The 15,446-nt window shown below is 52.5% G+C and overlaps 1 pseudogene; it reads left to right on the forward strand.

The window, feature by feature from the left end:
• Positions 1-316: 316 nt before the first annotated feature.
• The window catches only part of LOC133362429 (N-myc proto-oncogene protein-like), a 16,750-nt pseudogene continuing 1,620 nt past the window's right edge, over positions 317-15,446 (forward strand).

A 15,446-nucleotide genomic window follows, 5' to 3' on the forward strand; every position in this document is an offset into this window, starting at 1 on the left:
AAAAATCTCACGACGTGTCGACTGCAACACGAAACGTCGTGAGAATTGTTATTGTTTTATATTTTTATTATTTTATTGTTTCCCTTCTACGCGACTTTACCGAAAGAACCAAGAAGATGAATCCCTGCAGTCACGAAAGCTTTAAATCGAAATTTAACGTCCCGGAGATGAATGAAATTGAGCTGTGGATGAGTAACAGCGCCACTTACGACTGCGTGGTGTTTGCTCGCTTTGCTAACGACGCTGCTTTCTTTATTGTTTGCTGTGGTTACAGGCGAGCCCGGCGGCCCCCTGCAGAAGAATTAAACAAGACGCAACAACAGGGAGGAGGGTGGTGGTGGAATGTAAACAACAACAACAACAACCCCTACCCGCCACCACGCGGCGTGTTGTTGCGTGACGAAAGTAGCAGCAGCGTCATCACCACGTGTAGCGTCATCATCATCACCACGTGTAGCAGCAGCGTCGTCATCATCCACGCAATGTCTGCCGGCAGGGATGACTCCTCCTCCTCCTCCTCGACCTTCTACGACGGCGAGGAGCTGCACTGCGACTGGCACCAGTCCACGCTGCCCAGCGAGGACATTTGGAAGAAGTTTGAGCTCCTGCCCCCCGCGCCGGACGGAGCGAACTCAACGCCAACGCCGCCGCCCTCGGGCGATCCGAGCCGCGATGGCGGCGAAGTGGCGAGCCGCGGCCACGTCTGGGACCCCGCCGCTGCAGTTGCCGGCGCCGGCGACTGCGGCGACTGCAGCGGCGGCGTGGGAGCCGTGGGAGCCGTGGGAGCCGTGCTGCTGCGGGACTGCATGTGGAGCAGCGCCGCCTCCTTGGCCAGAGCCACGCTGGAGCGGCTGGCGCCCGCCGACAAGTCGGCGCCGCCGCCGCCGCCCGCGGTCTCCCGCGCCGTGCCGAGCCCCACGGCCGCCGCGGTGCCCGCCGAGATGCTGCCCTTTGAGCCGGGAGGGCGGCACCTGCCGGCCGAGGGGCGGGAGGATGGGGAGATTGTCGTGGACGGGGCGATGTCTCCCGGCAACGAGACCTCCAGCGATTCGGGTGAGACTTGCACGCTGTTTTGCGTGTTTCTTTATTCGGTCGTGTTTAGCGCGGTCACACTTTTTGTTTTTTTCGGTCAAGTCACGCAGGTCAAACATGAAATGAATCACGACGTTTCGGAGGCAACTTGAGCTTCCATCTTCAGGTGGAACAGTTACAGCAAAATCACCGTATCAAGTGAAGCGAGCTCTGAGAGACACGAGATTACATAGAGGTTAAGAGGGGGGGGGAGGAGCCTAACCCCGAACCCTGACCCCTAACCCCTAACCCCTAACCCCTGACCCTAACCCTAACCCCTAACCCAGAGCCCCTAACCCCTGACCCTAACCCTAACCCCTAACCCTGCAGTGAACTGTGAGGCTGCTAAAGTTGGTCAATGACATCCTTCAAAAAAGTATGGATCCTTGCAGTCACGAGAACTTCTCGAATTAGCTTGTTCATCTTCGTTTACAACAAACTTACAGTTGTCAAGCTCACTACACGAATGTTGCGTGTGTACATTTCAACAGGTCCTGTACCTGTGTAATGGGTTCCGGAGACACTTGTAGAAGTAACTTCTTTATTATTACAATATAACACCTCAACAGTGCTGATACTGTGTTACAGCCTAGGTACACAGCCTAGGTACACAGCCTAGATACACTACTCTGGCTACGCTCTGGGGTCCTCTGGCTACAATTACCCTAGGGGAGGCTACCTGACCCGACCCAGCCAAGGTGGGGGGGGTCTGGACTCGGAACTCGCCCTCACAAGGACGTAGAGCCGGGAGTCCCAGAGTCCCACCGCTGGCCCTCACAGCATCCCGGCCCTTACAAGGACAAGCGGGACGAGGGGGTCCAGGGTCCTAAGCTGGCTGGCTGGCGGGTCTTGGATCTTGAGCTGCGACTGGCCCCGATCGGCCAGGTAGCTGCCCTTTTATGCCTCGTCCCCAACGAGGGGTGGGGTTGTGTGCGCCCCCAGATATCCCACAGAGCACACACAGCCCCCCCCCCGTTGGTGGTGCCAAGGGGCTTAGCTGTCTGGGGTGCCTGGGATTCTAGCGCCTGGCGCCGAGGGCTTCTCTGTCTCGGGTCCCAGAGCCCCCAGCAGCTCCTCCCCTTTTCTGGCACTACACCTGCGCAGTTTAGGTTTATAATGTTGCATTTTTCTACATTGCGTTGCTGACGTATACGTGTTTCCCTTCTGCAGACGATGACGACGACGCGGATGAGGAAGATGGAGAGATTGACGTGGTGACCGTGGAGGAGGGGAGCCACGCCACAACGAGCGTGGCGCTACGCGCCGTGCACGACACAAACACGGCCCCCCGGTACAACGACAACAACCGGCGGCAGCGGCGGCAGCAGCGGCGGCGACCCGCCCCGCCGGCGTCCACGCCGCCCGTGCACCAGCAGCAGCACAACTACGCCACGCCCTCGCCGCCTGCGCGCGGGGCGGAGACGCCGCCCCCGGCGGCGCCGCGGGGATCCGCGCGGAGCCGGGGCGCCGCCGGCGGGGCTGGCTCGTCCCGCGCCGTCTCGACGGGGAGCGGCGGCGGCGGCCCTCAGAGCTCTGGCAGCTCGGAGGGGCTTGGCGAGCGGCGCAACGACCAGGAGCGTCGGCGGCGCGACTCCATCAAGAAGGGTTTCCAGTGGCTGCGCGGCGGCATACCGGAGCTGGCGCACGACGGGAAGGCGGCCAAGGCGCAGATCCTGAAGCGCGCGATAGAATATTCGCGCACCCTGAAGCGCGAGGAGGAGAGACTCAAGGCGGAGAAGCGGCGCGAGCAGATTCGACGTCGGGAGCTGCTGGCGAGGCTGGAAACCCTGAAGAACTCGTAGGCCGAGCGGTCTCCATTTGCATCTCGTTTAAAGACTTTAAACCGAAAGTTACTTTTGGTTGATATTGGACGAAAGCCTCTGGCGACCGGCACAGTTGAGCCTCTTTGCCATTGAGTGGTTTTGTATGCACCGTGACCTCGTTTGCAACGTAATGCCTCTGAATATTTGACTGCCAAGGTTTGAGTTGATGGGAATGGTAAGTTGTACCTCAATAGACATTTCTGCACAAATGATGCTTCAATGTGGCAAATACTGCCATTAATGCTGTTCCATGGCGATTTTCACTTTTGATTTTTTAAATTTTTTCATATAAAACATGGAAAATGTAGGCACCAAAAGTTGTTACGTAATTACCCAGGGTTTTTGTAAGATTTAGCGCGAGTAACTTTTTGAACAAAGTTGTTCCTGTCAATAGTGCAAAAGTTACATTTAGTAACCTTTTTTGAATGTCCCTTAAACAAGGGGTGTTGTTGCTTACTTTGCATCGCTGATAAACTCGGTCTTTTTGCCGTTGGCGTTGAGCTCAAAGCGGCCTTAGCAGCTGCGAAGCGTTCGTTGCAGCACTTTGTGGACCTCGCTGTATCTTTGTCTCTTATTGGAACGTAAATAAAGCCCGCAAGACACCAAGTGCCTCGTGCGTGATTGTGTTGCACCCTGTTGCACCCTTCACTTGCTAACGCGCGGATATAGAAGGGACCTTGGGCAAGTTGCACGTGTCGGCATCTCAGACGCCGGCAGCATCGAGCTGCTGCACCAGCTTCGACCGCAGTCTCGCCTCGCGCTTCACGCGCCCCACTCTGGTGGGATGTTGGCCCATTCTTGGTTTTGGTGGATGTTGAGAACTTTAAACCGTGACCTCCGTACCGTTTAAACAGTCTGTAGGGTTGTTAGGGTTATTGCTAGGGTTGTTAGGGTTATTGCTAGGGTTGTTAGGGTTATTGTTAGGGTTGTTAGGGTTATTGTTAGGGTTGTTAGGGTTATTGCTAGGGTTGTTAGGGTTATTGCTAGGGTTGTTAGGGTTATTGTTAGGGTTGTTAGGGTTATTGTTAGGGTTGTTAGGGTTATTGCTAGGGTTGTTAGGGTTATTGCTAGGGTTGTTAGGGTTATTGTTAGGGTTGTTAGGGTTATTGCTAGGGTTGTTAGGGTTATTGCTAGGGTTGTTAGGGTTATTGTTAGGGTTGTTAGGGTTATTGTTAGGGTTGTTAGGGTTATTGCTAGGGTTGTTAGGGTTATTGCTAGGGTTGTTAGGGTTATTGTTAGGGTTGTTAGGGTTATTGTTAGGGTTGTTAGGGTTATTGCTAGGGTTGTTAGGGTTATTGTTAGGGTTGTTAGGTTATTGCTAGGGTTGTTAGGGTTATTGCTAGGGTTGTTAGGGTTATTGCTAGGGTGTTAGGGTTATTGCTAGGGTTGTTAGGGTTATTGTTAGGGTTGTTAGGGTTATTGTTAGGGTTGTTAGGGTTATTGCTAGGGTTGTTAGGGTTATTGCTAGGGTTGTTAGGGTTATTGTTAGGGTTGTTAGGGTTATTGTTAGGGTTGTTAGGGTTATTGCTAGGGTTGTTAGGGTTATTGTTAGGGTTGTTAGGGTTATTGCTAGGGTTGTTAGGGTTATTGTTAGGGTTGTTAGGGTTATTGCTAGGGTTGTTAGGGTTATTGCTAGGGTTGTTAGGGTTATTGCTAGGGTTGTTAGGGTTATTGTTAGGGTTGTTAGGGTTATTGTTAGGGTTGTTAGGGTTATTGTTAGGGTTGTTAGGGTTATTGTTAGGGTTGTTAGGGTTATTGTTAGGGTTGTTAGGTTATTGTTTGGGTTGTTAGGGTTATTGTTAGGGTTGTTAGGGTTATTGTTAGGGTTGTTAGGGTTATTGTTAGGGTTGTTAGGGTTATTGTTTGGGTTGTTAGGGTTATTGTTAGGGTTGTTAGGGTTATTGTTAGGGTTGTTAGGGTTATTGTTAGGGTTGTTAGGGTTATTGTTAGGGTTTGGGATTAGGGTTAGGAATTAGGTTTAGGGTTAGGGGTTAGGATTAGGGGTTCGGGTTAGGGTGCGGGTTAGAGTTATGGTTAGCGGTTTAGGTTAGGGTTAGGGGTTAAGTTTAGGGTTAGGGGCTAGGGTTTAGGGGTTAGGGTTATGGCTGAGGGTTAGGGTTGGGGTAGGTAGGATTAGGGCACCTATGCAGTTTTATGCTAAAATCATCCAAATTTTCATAGCTACATTTTCCAAGAAAAAGTGAATTACTCCCTTTTGTTTAGCATTAGTATGTTATATATTGCATTAAAAGTAGGATCTTTCACCATGAACATTTCATGTAAAAAAGAAGCAAATCGGCATACTAACCTATGCTGTTTTTGGCCAATGTTGGCCAAATTTTTACAGCTTTCTTTTTCAACAAAAGTGCAATCCTCAGTGTTGTTTAGCCTTATATATCTAACCTATATAATTCATTTTTTGTCTGTCTGTCTGTCTGTCTATCTGTCTGTCTGTCTGTTTGTCCGTCTGCGTACGCTCCCTTCCGGGGGATTTAGCTCTCGGACCGTGGGGTTCGCCGAGATTAAATTTTGCAGGTGGGCACGCCCCCGGCCCGCGGTAAACTTAGGCATTTCCGATTTTTCGTCTCTAAACTTTAAATCGGACCGATTATCGATTTAGTGCGATTGCTCTTTATTTAGTTATTTATTTATTTAATACTAGCGGAAGTACCCGGCTTTGCCCGGGTGAAAAATATCTTTCTTAAAAAACCTTACATATATATACACAGATACTAAGGTATTGTCAAAGCCCGGTGGCTGTTTGTACATTTTTCCACCAACAAATATATAAGAGGCTTTCACAAGTCCAAAAAGTTGTAGAAAGTGTGGGGTAAATAGTTGATGTCAAAATGTTTCCGAAAATTGTGGTCCCCCCCCCCCCCCTCAAAAAATATCTTTACCCCTCGTAGGTATATATACTAACAACACCTTACATACAACAGAGGAAGTGGTATCTATTGACTCTGTAGTAGTATCTACTGACTGTACCGTAGTATCTACTGAGCCATGTGTAGCTACCAGAGGTGGGACAAAGTCATTGTTATGCAAGTCCAAGTCGAGTCTGAAGTCATCAAATTCATGACTCGAGTCTGACTCGAGTCCAAGTCACATGACTCGAGTCCACACCTCAGAGGTGGGACAAAGTCATTGTTATGCAAGTCCAAGTCGAGTCTGAAGTCATCAAATTCATGACTCGAGTCTGACTCGAGTCCAAGTCACATGACTCGAGTCCACACCTCTGGTAGCTACTGACTGTGTAGTAGTATTTAGTGACTGTAATAACTACTGACCATAGTAGTATTTACTGGGCCTACAGTAGTATCTACCGACTATATACTCGTAACGACTAACTGTATAGTATCTGCTGACTCTATAGTGTATCCACTGACTATAGTAGTAACTACAAAATCTATAGCAGTATCTACTCACTCTATAATAGTATCTACTGACTCTAGTAGCTACTCACCGTAGCAGTATGTACTGACTGTATAGTAGTATATACTGACTGTAGCAGTATTGACTGACTGTAGTGGTATATACTGACTGTTTTAGTATTTACTATAGCGGTATCTACCAACTCGATAGCAGTATCTACTATCACTACAGCAGTGTATACCGACTGAGGTCGTACCTGCTATCACTACAGCAGTGCATACTGCTGTGTTGGTACCTGTTATGATGACAACAGTGCATATTGTGGTGGAACCTGCTATGATTACAGCAGTGCATACTGCTGTGGTGGTATCTGCTATGATGAGAGCAGTACATATTGTGGTGGTGGTACCTGGTATGATAACAGCAGTGCATATTGACTGTACTCATCATTCACCCTCACCATTCACCACTCACAACTCACCCTCACCACTCATCCTCACCACTCACCACTCCCACTCACTATTCACCATTCACCCTCACAACTCACCACTCACCAACCTCCCTCACCAATCTCCCTCACCACTCACCCTCACCACTCACCCTCACCACTCACTCTCACCAATAACCCTCACCACTAACCCTCACCACTCTCACTCACCACTCTCCCTCACCACTCACTCGCACCATTCACCCTCACCATTCAGCCCTCACCACTCACCCTCACCACTACACTCTCACCACTCACCGTCACAACCCACCACTCACCCTCACCACTTAACTTCACCCTCACTACTCACCATTCATACTCACCAATCACCACTGACCAATCACCACTCACCACTCTCCACTACCCGCACCACTCAACCTCACACTCACCCTCAAAACTAACCACTCTCTCACCACTCACCCTCACCACTCACCTCGCCACTCCCCTCACCACTCACCCTCACAACAACCACTCACCCTCACCACTCACCCTGACCACGCATCCTCACCAATCACACCCTCACCACTCACCCGCACTGCTCACCCTCACCACTCACGCTCACCCTCACCACTCAACCTCTCACTAATCACCACTCATAACCGCCACTCCATCCTCACCACTCACCACTCACCCTCAACACTCACCCTCACCACTCACCGTCACCACTCACCCTCACTACTCACCGTCACCACTCACCCTCACTACTCACCACCTTCCCTCACCAATCACACCCTCAACAATCACCACTCACCCTCACCACTCACCCTCACCACTCACTCTCACCACTCACCATCACAACAACCACTCAACCCCTCACCGCTCAGCACTCACCCTCACTACTCACCTCACCACTCACCACTAATCCTCACCAATCACACCTCACCAATCACCACTCACCCGTCACTGCTCACCCTCACCACCACCACTCAACCTCACCCTCACCACTCACGCTCACGCCTCACACTCACCTCTCACTAATCACCACTCACAACTGCCACTCACACCTCCCACTCGCCACTCACCCTCACCACTCACCGCTCACCACTCACCCTGACCACATCACCACTCATCCTCACCAATCACATCCCTCACCAATCACCCACTCACCCTCACCGCTCACACCTCACCACTCACCCTCACCACTCACGCTCACCCTCACCACTCACCCCTCACTAATCACCACTCACAACCGTCACTCACCCTCACCACTAACCCTCACCACTCACCCTCACCACTCACCCTCACCACTCACTAATCACCTCTCACAACCTTCACCACCCTCCACCACTCACTCTTACCACTCACCCTCACCACGCACCCTCACAACAACCACTCACCCTCACAACAACCACTCACCTCACTACTCACCCTCACCACTCATCCTCACCAATCACATCCTCACCAATCACCACTCACCCTCACCACTCACCCCTCACTAATCACCACTAACAACTGCCACTCACCCTCCCCACTCACCCTCACCACTCACCCTCACCAATCACCACCTCACCCTCACCACTTACCACTCACCCTCACCACTCACTACTTTCCCTCACCACTCTCCCTCACCATTCTCCCTCACCACTCTCCTCAGCCACTCCTCCCTCACCAGTCACGCTCACCACTCACCACTCACGCTCACCACTCACCCTCACTACTCACCCTAACCACTCACCACTCACCCTCAACACTCACCGCTCACCACTCACCCTGACCACTCACCACTCATCCTCACCCATCACAAACCCTCACCAATCACCACTCACCCTCACTGCTCAACCTCACCGCTCACCCTCACCACTCACCCTAACCACTCACGCTCACCCTCACCACTCACCCCTCACTAATCACCACTCACAACCGCCACTCACCCTCACCACTCACCACTCACCCTCACCACTCACCCTCACTACTCACCACTCATCCTCACCATCACACCCTCAACAATCACCACTCACCCTCACCACTCACGCTCACACTCACCCTAACTAATCACCTCTCACAACCGATCACTCACCCTCACCACTCACTCTTACCACTCACCCTCACCACTCACCCTCACAACACCACTCACCCTCACTACTCACCCTCACCACTCATCCTCACCACTCACCCTCACCACTCAACCTCACCCTCACCACTCACCTTCACCACTTACCACTCACCCTCACCACTTACCACTCACCCTCACCACTTACCACTCACCCTCACCACTCACCCTCACCCTCACCACTCACCTTCACCACTTGCCACTACACCTAACCACTCACCACTCACACCTCACTATTCCCCCTCACCACTCTCCCTCACACCACTCTCCCTCACCACTCATCCTCACCAATCACACCCTCACCAATCACCACTCACCACTCACCCTCAACACTCACCCTCACCACTCACCCTCACCATTCACCCTCACCACTCTCCCTCACCACTCTCACCTCACCACTCATCCTCACCAATCACACCCTCACCAATCACCACTCACCCTCACCACTTGCCACTCACACTCACACACTCACCAACTCTCCCTCACCACTCTCCCTCACCACTCATCCTCACCAATCACACCCTCACCAATCACCACTCACCCTCAACACTCACCCTCACCACTCACCATTCAGCCCCTCACTACCCTCACGAGGATGAGTATCCTCACCAATCACACCCTCACCATTATTTTTGCCCCAGTCAACGCCGGATATTTCCCATTCGGAGCAGTTTATATCAACTCTATAACCAACTTATATTAAACGGGAACAGCGCCTTCCAAAAGTAATCTACAACCTTCGATTCGTCCTTTGTGCGATTCAAAGAATCGATTCCTGGCATGTTGGGGGTTTACATTTGAATGACAGAGTTTTATTTTCATTGATATGTTTATGTTTTAATGTTTCAGGAGTATTTAATAACATTTTTGCCCCGTCAACGCCGGATATTTCCCGTTCGTAGCAGTTTATATCGACTTTTACCAACTTAAAGTAAACGGGAATCGTCCGAATCTAAAGGGAATCTACAACCTTCGATTCCTTTTCGCGATTCAGAGAATCGATTCTTGGCGCGTCGGGTTTAAAAAGTAATTACACACGTGTATTTTCATTGGTATGTAATGTTTTAAAACGTTTTCAGAAGATTTTAAATGTATTTTCCCCCCGGGCAACGCCGGGTATATCGAGTTTATACCACAAAGTCGTCGCTTGACACGGGTGGGGTGTCGAGGCCTAGTACCCGTGCAGAGCCTCCGGCCTTGCCTAGATTGCCTACCCAGCTGAGGGCTGTGTACTGGGGCCAATACCCCCCCCCCCCGCGCTACAATATACTGTCTAATCGCTATAATTTTATTATCTACCGACCCTATAATAGTAATTGCACACATTGGGGTGGGGGGAGGAGTGAAGAGGACGTGAAACTTTGATGAATTTACCTCAGAATCGCGTGTTAATGCGTGCGCATATTTTTAACGGTAATTCAAAATGGTGTCCACCCCGCAGCGAACGCGTCTCTACCCGTTGCCAGGGGCAACCGCCGTGGTCCGCGCCGGCCGGCAAGAGTAAATAATAACAAAGCGTTAAATAAATAAATAAGATACATCGCACTAAATCGATAATCGGTCCGATTTAAAGTTTAGAGACGAAAAATCGGAAATGCCTAAGTTTACCGCGGGGGCGGGGGCGTGCCCACCTGCAAAATTTAATCTCGCCGAACCCCACGGTCCGAGAGCTAAATCCCCCGGTAGGGAGCGTACGCGGACGGACGGACGGACAAAAAATTAATTATATAGGTTAGATGTTACAAAGAGGATGTTAAAAGGCATCCATGCAAACATTTTGGCACATTCATGCAATGTTCCAAACTGAAACTGCACAGTTGTTTTACTGCGGTGTCTTTGTCTGTTCGTGTGTTGTGCTATGAACCCTCTGACCCCCCCAGTTGAATTCTCTGCTGCATCTCGCACGAAGGGCAAGTGATATCTCATCCGGTCCCGAGCCTCCCCTAGGGCGACTCAGTCTTAAATAACTGCCTGATGCGGTGGTGGGGTAAACCTCCATCGTGGGGATCCACAGGAAGAGACGGTGTGGTGCTGGCCAGACCGGGTCCTCGTCCACTGTGTCAGCTTCATGAGGTGCTGGCTAAAATGCACAGTCCTAAAAGTCCACGGAGGTAATGCACCGAGCAGAGATGATGTCCCGAGTACATTCCTGAGGTATGAAGGCATGGTGTTCAAGCTGCCTTACAACTTCCACCGCTGGTCAGGTTCTTGAGGATTGGAAGGATGCCCTGCTTCCCCCCCCCTTTATAAAGGAGCAATGCACCGATTGCAACAAGTGTGTGAGTAATGGAGCAGTTGCAGAGAGTGTACAGGAGACCATGTGGCTGTGTGCGTATGACCTATTCCAATTTGACAGCAAGAGGTCCCACGCCAAGTCAGTCGAACAGTTTTCACTTTTCGTCAGCCGCATAATGCTGCGAAGAAGCTGCCTGGTCTGCCGTGCCACAAAAAAGAAGGCTCCAGTTCTTCTCGCAACAACTATTTCCTCACTGTACACTTGTGAAACCTGGGAACCCTTAACAGGAACTCTTTTGCTGGCTTGAAACATGCAGGATAGTCTGCCTATGATCATCCTGGGTTGATCCTCACTGGTGAGCTCCTCTGGCAGTGGAGAATACATTTGGCTGGGTGATGTAGTGCGCATGCCCAGCTACCACTTGCCTTAGCAGCTTCTGTTTGCTGGATAAAGGGAGCTGAATGAGCATGGCATAGCTTAGAGAAGAGATGAGTTGACGTGATACAGGATCTGAAATTGAATCAACTTTAGATGATTGGTACCAGTGGTGTCAAGATTGGCCTTCGTGGAGGAGGTACATGAAAGCCTTCACTGGGCAGCAGGAGGCAGCCGCCCTCTGGATAACAACAGCGAGTGGAAGAGCGACGCTCACAACAATGGGCAGAGCCCCGGGCGGCTAAAGCACGAGAAAGATAGCAAGGACCGGTAAAATGTTATCCTGCCTTCGACACTTCACATGGCTTAAAGTGAACCTAGCCTGGCACAAGTGCAGTGGTGACATCACCGCGACTCACTGGCAAATGTAAGTTGTTGTGTATGTATGTTTTTGGTGTGCGTGAGCACGTGTGTATGTGTGTGTGTGGGGAGCGGTGTGTAGCGGTTAGCGCTACGCTACGAACCTGGCGACCCGGGTCGATTCCTGCTCACGGCTAACTCCCAGTGACGATTATCTGAACCGGTTCTGGCATCCCCTAGGTCGACTCAGCCTCAAATGAGTACCTGGTTCGGTGTGTAGTAAACATCGCCACTGGGGAGACAAGGCGGTCGGGCGTGGTGCTGGCCACCCACCCCCTCGTGTGCCGTGCCGGCCTTCATAGGTGCTCGCTAACAGCACTTGCCCCTACAGTCTGTTACAGGCTACACGGTGTATCTTTGTCTGTATCTGTGTGTCAATTGTTCTGTGTCCATGTGCGTGTGGAGCGGTATTTAGTGGTGAGCGCTGTAATATTTCCCGACCACGGCTCACATCAGTGGCGAGTGATATCAGCATTGGTCCTGGACCTCGTCTAGGTTGACTCAGCCTTTAAACGAGTCCCCAGTGCGGTGTATAAATACCGCCACCACTGGTGAGACAACAGCAGCTGAGCCACGCCAGTCTGGCAGAGGTGTGATTGCTCGTGGTTCTGCGTGTGTCGTTGTCTGTCGTGGTTCGCGGCCTGCGCTACAAACCCGGCAAACTCGAGTCTGCTTCCTGCTCACGGCCAACACCGGTGACGATTGTTTGAACCGGTTCTGAGTCTCCCCTAGGTCGACTCAACCTTAAACGAGTACCTAGTGTGGTGTGTACCACCACTCGGTGTGCAGTGCCGGCCTTCGTAGGTGCTCGCTAACGGAACGTGCCACGACAGCCTGTTAAGGCTACACTGGGGATCTTGTGTCGATTTGTGCGTGCGTGTGTATGGGTGTGCGTGTGTGCGTGTGTGCACGTATGTGTATGCGTGTCAAGATCGGTCCTCTGTGGAGGAGGCTCGTGAAGGACGCTACTGGGCAGTTGGAGGCAGTCGCCTTCCAACAACAACGGAGGGCGGAGGAGCGACGCTCACAACAACGAGCGGAGCGCCGGGTGGCTAAAGCACAGCAAGTTGGCACAGTAGGGGGCACAGGTGGTGCATCAGCCAGTCATCTCGGTCATCTCGGTCAGTCGACCCGTGGCACCTGCTGGTCTGCCCCGTGACCTCCTGCCAGCGGGCGCTCGACACTTCACGTGGCCTCAAGGTGCACTTGGCCTGGCACAAGCATCGTGGTGACGTCTCCGCCCCTTAGTGGCGAATGGCGGTTGTTGTTGTGTGTGTGTGTACGTGTTGATGTTTGTAATTGTGTAGTGACATAAGAAGGGAGGGGCTGCTGGGGGCTCTGGGATCCCAGGCGAGTCCAGACGCTTAAGCCTCTGGGCACCAGGCGCTGGGTTCCCAGGGGGTCCAGACGCTTAAGGCCTCTGGGCGCCAGGCGTTGAGTTCCCAGGCGCTTAATCCCCTGGGCGCCGCCAACGGGGGGGGGGGGGGGCTGTGTGTGCTCTGTGGGATGTCTGGTGGCGCACACGGCCCCACCCCTCGTTGGACCAGGCATAAAAGGAGAGCTCCCTGGACGATCAGGTGCCCAGTTGTAACTCAAAGACCCAAGACCCACGACCAGCCATCTGAAGACCCTGGGATACTGTGAGAGCCAGCGCTGGGACTCTGGAACTCCCGACTCTACGACCTTGTGAGGGCGAGTTCCAGAGCGTAGCCAGAGTAGAGTAGCTAGGCTGTGTACCTAGGCTGTAACAGAGTATCAGGACTGTTGGAGAGTTGAAAGGTTGGAGTGTTTGTATTGTAATAAAGAAGTTACCTCTACAAGTGTCTCCGGAAACCCGTTACATTTGCGTCAGAAGTCGGATGGAGACAAGAGGTGAGCCACGTACCTTCAGTCCTGACGGCGATGTGAGAGCAAGCGGCGACGGGGCAGCCAACTCGGGCCGACAACGACGCTGCACCACCGGCTGAGCAGTCGTCCACCACACCTGCCGATCCGCCTCCAGCGTCGGGAGCAGCAATGGAGGAAACGCTGCTTCGCCTCACCAAGCTGCTCCACGCCACCGTCTCCATCCTGGACAACATGCGTTGCTCACAGGCGAGGCAGCAGGGAGAGAGGCGGCGCAGCGGCCACGCCATCCCGCCGGCTCCCACACAAAGATGGCGGCCGTTCCTGCCGCAAATACATCCGGGTGTGTCGTCACTTCTGCCGGGGGAGCAATGACCGCTGGGAGCGACGTCACTTCCGGGCCCAGCGTGGGCCTACCCGACGACGCCGCGTCATCAGCGCTGCGTCCCTCACCGCCGGGTGACAGCTGTTTGCAACCTAGCAACGCCGCGTCATCAGCGCTGCGACCTTCACTGCCGGACGACAGCTGGCTTCAACCTAGCATACCGCATCATCAGCGCTGCGACCGGACAGTGAGGGCGCCATTCTTACTGTAACCAGCCCCGGGGCCGGCACATGGAGCGACACGCTGGTCGCCGCCTTTGCTGCTCTGGCCAAAGGTTGGAGGTCGGGAGACCAGGCCCCTGACACTTCGTACATTTTACGCGCTCCGGATTAATTATTTTTGTTGTTGATATTTTCTTCATTGTCGTCGGGGAGTCGTGAACTGTTGTTGGGTAAACTGTGTGGAGCTTCGCTCGTGAGTGTTGTCAATGTGTGTGCGAAACTTTGCTTGTGATTGTTAACAATGTATGGTTTGTATTGAGCTTTGTTCGTGATTGTTAATGTATAGCTTGTGCTGTCATTGTTACGATGTATGGGGCATTTATCTTCAGATGGTGACAATGGCCCAGCGGGTGTTGCGTGTCTAACACGAAAGTTGTGGTCCCGTCATGCAATGGCTGACGGCTTGACCTGACAGCCCGGAGATAGAGACACTCCGTGGCATGTCTAGCCTAGTGGGCTGTGTGCTCACATGGCTCGGAGAGTGTGGTCCCGTCATGCAATGCTGACGGCTTGACCTGACAGCCCGGTGATTGAAACACTCCGTGGCATGTCTAGCCTAGTGGGGCTGTGCGCTCACATGGCTCGGAGAGTGTGTCCCGTCATGGAATCGCTGACGGCTTGACCTGACGGCCCGGAGGTTGAGACCCTCCGTGGTACGTCTGGAGCTGTAGGCTCGCCCTGACGGCCCGGAGATTGAAACACTCCGAGGCGCGTTGAAACAGTGGGCTGGAGATTCGGGGTGTTCAGGTGTAGTTGTCCGTTACGTTGGGACTGTATCTCTCAGTTGTTAGGGTGCATGTTGTGCAGGGAGTGAACAATGGGTCGTCTCAGATCGGTCGGTACAGCTATATGCTGCGATGCGAGTCTTGGAGAGAGGTTGGGTCTCAGATCGGTCGGTACAGCTATATGCTGCGATGCGAGTCTTGGAGAGAGGTTGGGTCTCAGATCGGTCGGTACAGCTATATGCTGCGATGCGAGTCTTGGAGAGAGGTTGGGTCTCAGATCGGTCGATACAGCTATATGCTGCGATGCGAGTCTTGGAGAGAGACTGGTTTGAAGTCCCCCCCGATATGGCCGACGTGCGCGGTTTTAAGATGGAGACGCCACGCTGGAAAGGCGGGGGGTGCTAACGGTTGACATGTAATGTCGGTGGTGGTC

The sequence above is a fragment of the Lethenteron reissneri genome, unplaced genomic scaffold (genome assembly GCF_015708825.2).
Source record: "Lethenteron reissneri isolate LAM-NWPU_2019-01 unplaced genomic scaffold, ASM1570882v1 scaffold_1470, whole genome shotgun sequence".
NCBI classification, from domain to species: Eukaryota; Metazoa; Chordata; class Hyperoartia; order Petromyzontiformes; family Petromyzontidae; genus Lethenteron; species Lethenteron reissneri.